The sequence below is a fragment of the Aythya ferina genome, assembly GCF_964211825.1.
Source record: "Aythya ferina genome assembly, chromosome: 9".
Taxonomy (NCBI): Eukaryota; Metazoa; Chordata; class Aves; order Anseriformes; family Anatidae; genus Aythya; species Aythya ferina.
This window is the reverse complement of record NC_140305.1, coordinates 141,283-152,083: the sequence shown is the minus strand read 5'-3', so window position 1 is coordinate 152,083 and position 10,801 is coordinate 141,283. Positions and strand designations below refer to the sequence as shown.

General features: G+C 52.7%; 1 long non-coding RNA gene across 1 annotated transcript; it reads left to right on the top strand.

The window, feature by feature from the left end:
- On the top strand, positions 1-678 carry LOC311441758. The gene is made up of 2 exons (XR_014696200.1): positions 1-166; positions 294-678. It is a non-coding gene; the product is annotated as an uncharacterized lncRNA (long non-coding RNA).
- Positions 679-10,801: the final 10,123 nt, after the last annotated feature.

Here is a 10,801-nt window from a genome sequence, read left to right as displayed (position 1 = left end):
CAAATGGTATGTGAGTCCCAGGCATCCCCTCAGAGAGCTCATTCTGCTTGGGCTGCTCTTTGGGGTGTTTGTTTTTCCTTCGGTCAGTTGCAGGCTTCTTCAGGTGGATGAGAGTTTATGGACTGATGCGTTTCCAAGTAGCGAGGGGTACGCACATCTTTTTGAGGTAACAGCTAGTAGGATCTGTTAGAATAATGTAGTACTTGGTGCCTTTATTGCATGCAGTTCTTTATCAGGTGAGTAACTGTTGCGAGTAACTGAAGTCAATGTTACTTGGTGTGTTTGCTATGCAGTGCCTGTGCGGACTATTGCACGAGACACAGCTTTCTGACATCTGGCCCAGCAACTACTAAATAAGGGGAGGGGAGAAGCTGAAGAACGACCAAAGGACAAAGCCTGGGAGGAAGACTACGAGCCTTCAGTACGAGCGGCCCCCAGAGGGACCACCGGAGACTGATAACGCCTGCACCAGTGGGAGGGTTTGGATTCTGGGAACTAATTAGAATAACCCTGCCTTTTGTAGAAGTAGTAATGAATATGTATTAGCCTAGCAGCATAAAAACCAGCCGCCTGATGTAACTTGTGTGCGTCTTGGTGGAGCAGAGACTCCTGGCGCACCCAGCGCTGCTTGCTTACCTCTATTCCTTTAATAAATCATAAACATTAATTGTAAGCCTATTTGGGACTCGGTCATTTATTACAAGTGGGACCTCCCCATGGGTGGAAGCTGTCGGGATAGCTCGGGATGCTGAGGCGTGGTGCTGCAAGGAGGTTGGTGGTCGGTGGCGCCCTGGGGCAGGCCGAATTGGGAGGGGGCAAGGCGGCGGGTGGTCGGTGGCTTCTGTGGAAAAGGCGCTTGTATGGGGGGCTGCGCGTTCAGAGGAACCTTGACAGGCTGCAGATAGGGGCAGGCAGGAACCTTTTGAAGTTCAGGAGAGGGAAATGCCAAGCCCTACCCCTAGGGAGAAACACCTCTGTTTACCAGCACTGGCTAGCTCGATACTGAATAAGCATTTCTTCATGGAAGGGGTGCTTTGCTATTAGAACAGGCTGCCCGGGGAAGTGGTAAGAGACCCGATCCTTAAAAGTATTGAAGAGACATGTGGACATAGCCCGGGAGTCCGGCCTCCGGCAGGGCGGGAGCTGGCTCTTCCGAGCCCCTGTGCTCCGGTCTTGTGCGACGCGTTTGCAAGCAGCACCGGGTGCCGGGTCCGACATCGGACGGTTCGGGGACGGCGATTCCGGGGCCGTCGGCTAGCGGGGGCCGGCTATGTCGTGTCTCGGGGATCCGACTTCAGGGGGCGTGGGGGCCGGCCGTGCAGTGAAGCGGGGGGCTGGCGTCCGCCGGCTTCCCAGAGAGCGGGCTTTCGGTGCCGTGCGGTTCGGTGGCCGGCCGTCCCGAAACCCTGGGCACCGGTCTTGTGCTAGACTCCGCGGGCTCCGGGGCCGAACTCGGCTTCTCGGGGCCGGCGGTCGCGGTGTCCAGGTGTCCCGCCTCGGGCGGCGCGGGGCCGGCTGTCCCTAGCAGCTGGGTTCCCAAGAGCTTCTGGGCTCCCAAGCGTCGCCCAAGACCGGATCCCAGAGAATCGGGACAGCCGGCCGCACCGCTGCGACTAGCACAAGCGTCTCCCGACAACGGAGCCCAGGAGCTTGCGAGGGTCAGATTCCGCGCCCCGGGATAGAGAAACGGGGAGCGCGGGTCGGCCGGCCGCAGCTTCGCACGGGACCGAACCCCCTGTCTCCGGCACGGCCAGACCCCGAGCCGGCAGACAGCAGCCTCCCGCTTCACGGCACAGTCGGCCCCCAACCCGCCCGAGTTCTGATCGCCGGGACACGGGACAGCCGGCCGCGCCGCCCGAGGCCGGACACCTGGAGCCCGGGACCGCCGTCCCTGACAAAGCCAAAGTCGGACCCGGACCCCGCTGCGGCTAGCACACGCGTCGCCCAGGACCGCAGCCTACGACCTCGGGACGGTCGCATCCCGCGCCTCCGGCAGGAGCTACCCGGGAGGGCAGGACGGCCTGCCGCAGCTCCGCAAGAGACCGAACCTGCTGGATTCCGGGACGGCCAGAGCCCGAGCCGGTGGGCAGCAGCCTCCCGCTTCACGGCTCGGCAGGCACCCACGTCGCCCGACTTCGGACCCACGGGACAGCCGGCACCCGCGCCGCCGGAGGCCGGACACACGGGCCTCGGCATCGCCGTCCCCGAACCGCACGAAGTCACACACGGTCTCCGGTGCGTCCAGCACACGCATCGCAAAGACCGGAGCCCAGAGTATAGGATCAGCCAGCCCCGCGCCGCCCGAGGTCGGACCGGGAACCCGGTGCGCTTGGCACATGCGTCGCCCAAGAACGGCGCCCAGAGCCGCGGGATGGTCGTGCGTCACTCAGCCCGAGTTCGGACCCCCGGAACACAGGACAACTGGCACCCGCGCCACCGGAGGACAGAATCCCGTGCCCCGGGATTGTGTTGTATTTTCTCCCCCTCCCTCTTTGACGAGAGGGGGAGTGAGGGAGCGCTTGTGGTGGAGCTCGGCTGCCCACTCAGTAAAACCACCACTGTCCTTTTTGGCCCCCAACGTGGGGCTCGAGGGTTGAGATAACAGTAGTATTGATTGAAGTATTTACAACTAACATATTGGTTGTCATAATGCTCGGTTTTCTGGTAATACTTTTCTGTGTGGATATGTTGTATGTAGCCCACTCTGTTTTCTTTTTTCCTTTACATCCGATCGGAGAAAATGTTGAAGTCTGTGCTTGTTTTTTTAACATGTTGTGCTGTAACATACTGGCCTTCAGTTTGGTTTGGTATTCAAGCCCGGCATTGTTATCCTCCTGGTCTCCTGGAGATTATATTATTGACAATATTAAGAATTACAGTGCCTTCTTTTTTGCCCCCAGCAGTCAATCAGTGAATAATATCGGGTGTGGTGTCTTCTACTTTTCTCCCTGTGGGCTAATTACAGCAGCCTTTCAGTATCTTGGATACCCCGGTGAGATATTATCCTCCTCTTACTAGGTGTAGTGTTTGTCTTCTTCCCCAAGGCAAAGCAGTTTATTAAGAATATTATCCAGGGACCTGTCCCCAGACAAAGTTGTGGGTGGCAAGGTGTGTGGGGGGATTTGGGCAGGTACCTATCACGGTTTTCTCCTCCAATGGTTCTAAATTTCACCCCTGAACAAGTACAAAATCCAAGAAAGTTGTTAGAATGTTTGAAAGATGTATGCCCTGACCCTGGCAATACTAGAGAACTCCTCTAGCTGGCTGCACTCTGCTGGGGTCTGGCTTACGCCTATCAGATGTCAATTAACATTGCCCAGCACCCTCAAGGGGATAGGGAGGTTCTTGAATTTGATGATGAGACAGCACACACTGTGACCACCCCAGAGGACCGACCATCTTTGGTATCAGTCGCCCCCGTAGTAAAGACAAAACAGTGGAAACGGAGATCAGGTCGTTTAGTAAGGGAAGGAGCGCCTCCTATGGATGAGGGAGAAGAGGAAAAGGCAAGCGGCTCTAAAGCAGCGTTATCACGGCAACATCACGAAGAAGAGACTGAAATCATAGATGAATCAGAAACTACTCGGTCTCCATCCTTGACTGAGCTGCGAGAAATACGAAAAACATTCAGTCGCCGTCCAGGTGAGCACATCCTCACTTGGCTGCTTCGACGCTGGGATAGTGGGGCCAATACCCAACAGCTAGAAGGCAACGAAGCCAAGCAGCTGGGATCCCACAAGCCTCTGGGAAGATTGAGAGGTACAATGGACTGTTAAAAACTATGCTGCGAGCATTGGGTGCTGCGACATGGAAACATTAGGATATAAACCTACCAGAGGCCACTTGCTTAGTTAACAACAGGGGGTCTGAAAGCCGTGCTGGTCCTGTTGAAACAAAACCCCTACACACTGTGGGAGAAGCTAAAGTCACTGTAGTGCATGTGGGGAAGTGGATGGGGAAGGCGGTGTGGGTTGCCCCTGCCATGGGAAAGGGCAAACCCACTCGTGGGATTGTCTTTGCCCAAGGTCCAGGGTATACCTGGTGGGTGATGCAGAAAGATGGGGATATCAAGTGTGTGCCTCAAGGAGATTTAACACTGGGAGAAAATTAATCTGTCATCCAAGTTATGTGTTGTAGGAGGACACTGCAGAACCAATGAAAGGTCAAATTTGCAAGGAACCAGGCAAGTGCAACAGTGATGTGAGCTAAGCTGGTGCTGGTGTCAAGAAAACCAACTTCGCCTGCCCTGAGTGACCACTTTGACAGATGATGGTGAAACCATCAACAGTTTTTTATGAGCATTTTGGGAAAATACCTATAGAATAAAGAGAAGTACAGACATAAAAATGCTTCAATGGACAGAAAACTATGGTGATGAGACCATCTATATACTAAACTGTACCTGATTGTGACACAAATGTTATGGAATAAGGGGTGGAAGTTGTGTTGCGTCTGTCTGAGCTGGAGTCACCGTTTCCCTGCAGCAGCCCGCACAGTGCTGTACTCTGCACTCGTAGCTGGAACAACACTGAAATCACTCCAGTGTTGTGCCTATTGCTGCATAGTGCTGGCACAGTATCAGGACTCTTTCCAAGTCCCTAAGAGCCAGGCACGAGTGCCGGCTGTCCCGTGTTCCGGGGGTCCGAACTCGGGCTGCGTGACGCACGACCATCCCGCGGCTCTGGGCGCCGTTCTTGGGCGACGCATGTGCCAAGCGCACCGGGTTCCCGGTCCGACCTCGGGCGGCGCGGGGCTGGCTGATCCTATAATCTGGGCTCCGGTCTTTGCGATGCGTGTGCTGGACGCACCGGAGACCGTGTGTGACTTCGTGCGGTTCGGGGACGGCGATGCCGAGGCCCGTGTGTCCGGCCTCCGGCGGCGCGGGTGCCGGCTGTCCCGTGGGTCCGAAGTCGGGCGACGTGGGTGCCTGCCGAGCCGTGAAGCGGGAGGCTGCTGCCCACCGGCTCGGGCTCTGGCCGTCCCGGAATCCAGCAGGTTCGGTCTCTTGCGGAGCTGCGGCAGGCCGTCCTGCCCTCCCGGGTAGCTCCTGCCGGAGGCGCGGGATGCGACCGTCCCGAGGTCGTAGGCTGCGGTCCTGGGCGACGCGTGTGCTAGCCGCAGCGGGGTCCGGGTCCGACTTTGGCTTTGTCAGGGACGGCGGTCCCGGGCTCCAGGTGTCCGGCCTCGGGCGGCGCGGCCGGCTGTCCCGTGTCCCGGCGATCAGAACTCGGGCGGGTTGGGGGCCGACTGTGCCGTGAAGCGGGAGGCTGCTGTCTGCCGGCTCGGGGTCTGGCCGTGCCGGAGACAGGGGGTTCGGTCCCGTGCGAAGCTGCGGCCGGCCGACCCGCGCTCCCCGTTTCTCTATCCCGGGGCGCGGAATCTGACCCTCGCAAGCTCCTGGGCTCCGTTGTCGGGAGACGCTTGTGCTAGTCGCAGCGGTGCGGCCGGCCGTCCCGATTCTCTGGGATCCGGTCTTGGGCGACGCTTGGGAGCCCAGAAGCTCTTGGGAACCCAGCTGCTAGGGACAGCCGGCCCCGCGCCGCCCGAGGCGGGACACCTGGACACCGCGACCGCCGGCCCCGAGAAGCCGAGTTCGGCCCCGGAGCCCGCGGAGTCTAGCACAAGACCGGTGCCCAGGGTTTCGGGACGGCCGGCCACCGAACCGCACGGCACCGAAAGCCCGCTCTCTGGGAAGCCGGCGGACGCCAGCCCCCCGCTTCACTGCACGGCCGGCCCCCACGCCCCCTGAAGTCGGATCCCCGAGACACGACATAGCCGGCCCCCGCTAGCCGACGGCCCCGGAATCGCCGTCCCCGAACCGTCCGATGTCGGACCCGGCACCCGGTGCTGCTTGCAAACGCGTCGCACAAGACCGGAGCACAGGGGCTCGGAAGAGCCAGCTCCCGCCCTGCCGGAGGCCGGACTCCCGGGCTATGTCCACATGTCTCTTCAATACTTTTAAGGATCGGGTCTCTTACCACTTCCCCGGGCAGCCTGTTCTAATAGCAAAGCACCCCTTCCATGAAGAAATGCTTACTCAGTATCGAGCTAGCCAGTGCTGGTAAACAGAGGTGTTTCTCCCTAGGGGTAGGGCTTGGCATTTCCCTCTCCTGAACTTCAAAAGGTTCCTGCCTGCCCCTATCTGCAGCCTGTCAAGGTTCCTCTGAACGCGCAGCCCCCCATACAAGCGCCTTTTCCACAGAAGCCACGACCACCCGCCGCCTCGCCCCCTCCCAATTCGGCCTGCCCCAGGGCGCCACCGACCACCAACCTCCTTGCAGCACCACGCCTCAGCATCCCGAGCTATCCCGACAGCTTCCACCCATCGGGAGGTCCCACTTGTAATAAATGACCGAGTCCCAAATAGGCTTACAATTAATGTTTATGATTTATTAAAGGAATAGAGGTAAGCAAGCAGCGCTGGGTGCGCCAGGAGTCTCTGCTCCACCAAGACGCACACAAGTTACATCAGGCGGCTGGTTTTTATGCTGCTAGGCTAATACATATTCATTACTACTTCTACAAAAGGCAGGGTTATTCTAATTAGTTCCCAGAATCCAAACCCTCCCACTGGTGCAGGCGTTATCAGTCTCCGGTGGTCCCTCTGGGGGCCGCTCGTACTGAAGGCTCGTAGTCTTCCTCCCAGGCTTTGTCCTTTGGTCGTTCTTCAGCTTCTCCCCTCCCCTTATTTAGTAGTTGCTGGGCCAGATGTCAGAAGGCTGTGTCTCGTGCAATAGTCCGCACAGGCACTGCATAGCAAACACACCAAGTAACATTGACTTCAGTTACTCGCAACAGTTACTCACCTGATAAAGAACTGCATGCAATAAAGGCACCAAGTACTACATTATTCTAACAGATCCTACTAGCTGTTACCTCAAAAAGATGTGCGTACCCCTCGCTACTTGGAAACGCATCAGTCCATAAACTCTCATCCACCTGAAGAAGCCTGCAACTGACCGAAGGAAAAACAAACACCCCAAAGAGCAGCCCAAGCAGAATGAGCTCTCTGAGGGGATGCCTGGGACTCACATACCATTTGGCCCCGACTAGCACCCAAATCCAATCACCTGGGAAGGGTAGGGGCAAAGCACAAGGAAGTAGGAAGAGAGCAGCAGCAGCAGCTGTGGTGTTTGTTTTTTTTTTTTTTTTTTGTGTGTGTGTGTGTGATTTTTCTTTTTATTTTTTAATCAGTTTTAGCTCAAAAGCATGCATAGTGCAGACAAGAGAACTAGGGTGTTTCTAGAAGCAAAAATCCCCATGCTTTTGCTGCAGCTTTCAATATTAAAAGACATTATGACCAAGCAAGTAATTGGAACTCTTCCAACTGGAATTAGCTCAAACTTTTATTTACGTATAAAGAAAAAACTAGGAGTAGAACATCTGCTCCATCTTTTCCTCTTTCACCTTGCCATAGGCAGCTCTGGCTGTGACGTCCCAGATTGCATACTGCGTTTCAGCTTTAACAAATGAAAACCTTTACCCTAACCCTTACCCTTATCCTAACCATTAGCTTACCCTTATTCTTACCCCAAACCTAACCCTAATCCTTACCCTTACCCTAATCCTTACCCTAAACCTAACCCTTTCCCTAAACCTTATCCTCACCCTAAGCCTTACCCTTAGCCTTACCCTAACACTTAGCCTTGCCCTAACCCTTACCCGTACCCTAATCTGAACCCAAACCCTAACCCTAATACTCTCACCCTAACCCTTACTCTAACCCTAACCACAACCCCAACCCCTAACCCCTAACCCTCACCCTAACCCTCTAAACCTACCCCTAACCTATCCCTAACCCTAACCCTCTAAGCCTAACCCTAACCCTCTAAGCCTAACAATAACCCCCAACCCCAACCCTCACCCGAAACCCTAACTCTAGCCCCAGCCCTAGCCCCTAACCCTAGTTCCCGAGAACTACATCTCCCGGTATGCTCTGGGCATTCAACATGGCCTTCCGGAAGTCCCGAATCCGAAAACTACATTTCCCGGCATACTCTGGGTACGCAACATGGCCTCCCGGAAGTCCGGAGTCCCGAGAACTACATCTCCCGGCATGCTCTGGGCACACAACATGGCCTCACAGTGCCGGAAAACTACACCTACCAGCATTCCCCGCACAGCCAGCATGGCCAATCACAGGCCGAGTGCTCGAGAACTGCATTTACCAGCACTCACTGGAACCCTCACCGCCCTTACAAAAAAAGCCTCAAGCCCTAACATCCAAAAAAACCTCGAAACCCCTACAGACCTAACCCAAACTATTTACCACACTAAACCCCTGAAGACCTATGCCTAAAACCCCCAACCCAAAATCTTAGGATGCTCAAAACCCAAACCCAACCCAAAATGTTAGGAATGCTCAAAGCCCTAGCCCAAAAACTTAGGGCACTCCAAACCCTAACCCCAAAACATTAAGACGCAAAAAACCCTAACCCAAAAACTTAGGGTAATACACCATAAATGTTTGTTCATTGTCTTTTGCATTATAAAAACAAGGAGTTCTGTTTGAGGAGCGGGAGTTGCGAAAGCTCCCTGCTGAAGTAAGGAGCTGCATAATGCTTGCCTAGACACTATGAAAATTCTTTTGCTTAATTTTCTTAAAACCGTTGGGTTTCGTTGGGTTTTCCGTGGTCATCATGGTGGAAAAGTGTAAATTGTGGGTTTTGGAGAACATCAGGTAGGTTTAGGGGGACTTTTGGGGTGGATTCATGGTATTTGTTTTTTTTTTCTGTTTTTTTTTTTTTTTTTTTTTTTTTTGGGGTGATCCCGTTCTTTTTTGGTATGTTTTTGATGTGTTTTTGGGTCTCCATTAGGTTTTGTTGGGTTCTTGTTGGTCATCATGTTGGAAAAGTGTAAATTGTGGGTTTTGGAGAATATCAGGTGTTTTTAAGTTTTTTTGGGTGGTGTATCTATGGTTTTGGGGGAATTCTTCTGTTTTTTTTTTTAGCGTTTTCTTCTGTTTTTGGGGTGGTCCCGTTCTTTTTTGGGGTGTTTTGGACGTGTTTTGGGTTCTCCGTTGGGTTTCGTTGGGTTTTCCATAGTCATCATGGTGGAAAAGGGTAAATTTGTGGGTTTTGGAGAACATCAGGTAGGCTTAGGCTGGTTTTGGGATTGGATCTGTGCTTTTTGGGGATTTTCTTCCAGTTTATGGGTGATCCCTTTATTTTTGGGGTGTTTTTGACGTGTTTTGGTGTCTCCTTTTGGGTTTTCGTTTGGTTCATGTTGTTCATCATGGTGAAAATTGTAAATTTTGGGGGGGGGAATTTTCTTCCAGTTTTGGGGGTGATCCCGTTCTTTTTTGGGGTGTTTTTGACATGTTTTGGGGTCTCTGTTGGGTTTTGTTGGGTTCTTGTTTTTCATCATGTTGGAAAAGTTTAACTTGCATGTTTTGGAGAACATCAGGTAGGTTTAGTGTCGTTTTGGGGTGGATCTATTTTTTTGGGGTTTTCTTTCGTTTTGGGGGGTTATCCCATTTTTTTTTGGGGTGTTTTTGACTTGTTTTGGGGTCTCCGTTGGGTTTTAGTTGGATTCTCGTTGGTCCTTAAGGGAAATGGGAGTGGATTGTGGGTTTTGAAGAAGATCAGGTGAGTTTAGGGTGGTTTTGCGGGGAAATTCATAGTTTTTGGTGTTTTTTCTTCTGATTCAGTTCTTTTTTGGGGTGTTTTTGATGTGTTTTGGGGTCTCCGTTGGTTTTTGTTGTGTTCTTGTTGTTCATCATGGTGAAAACGGGTAAATTGTGGGTATTGGAGAACATCAGGTAGGTTTAGGGGGACTTTTGGGGTGGATCAACGGCTTTTAGGGTTTTCTTCCAGTTTTGGGGGTGATCCCGCTTTTTTTTGTGGTGTTTTTGATGTGTTTTGGGGTTTCCGTTGTGTTTTGTTGATTTCCTAATGTGTTTTAAGTTTGTTGGGAGTGGACTTTGGGATTTGGAGAACATCAGGTAGGTTTAGTGTGGTTTTGGGGTGGATCTATGTTTTTTGGGGTTTTCTTTCTTTTTTAGGGGTTATCCTGTTCTTTTTTGGGGTGTTTTTGACTTGTTTTGGGGTCTCCGTTGGATTCTCGTTGGTCGTTAAGGTAAATGGGAGTGGATTGTGGGTTTTGAAGAAGATTAGGTGAGTTTAGGGTGGTTTTGCGGGGAAATTCATAGTTTTTGGTGTTTTTTCTTCTGATTCAGTTCTTTTTTGGGGTGTTTTTGACGTGTTTTGGGGTTTCCGTTGGGTTTCGTTGAGTTCCTAATGGGTTTTATGGTGGTTGGGAGTGGACATTTGGATTTGGAGAACATCAGGTACGTTTAGAGTGGTTTTGGGATTGGATCCATGCTTTTTGGGGTTTTCTTTGGTTTTGGGGGTGATCCTGTTCTTGTTTGGGGTGTTTTTGACGTGTTTTGGGTTCTCCGTTGGATTTCGTTGTGTTTTCCGTGGTCATCATGGTGGAAAAGTGTAAATTGTTGGTTTTGGAGAACATCAGGTAGGTTTATGAGGACTTTTGGGGCAGATTCATGGTTTTTAGGGTTTTCTTCTGTTTTTTCTAGTGATCCAGTTGGTTTTCGGCGTGTTTTTGACGTGTTTTGTGGTCTCCGTTGGGTTTCGTTGGGTTTTCCGTGGTCATCATGGTGGAAAAGTGTAAATTGTGGGTTTTGGAGAACATCAGGTAGATTTAGGGTGTTTTGGGGGTGGATCTATGGTCTTGGGGGATTTTGTTCCAGTTTTGGGGTGATCGAATTCATTTTTGGGGTGTTTCTGACGTATTTTGGGTTCTTCGTTGGGTTTCGTTGGGTTTTCCGTTGTCATCATGGTGG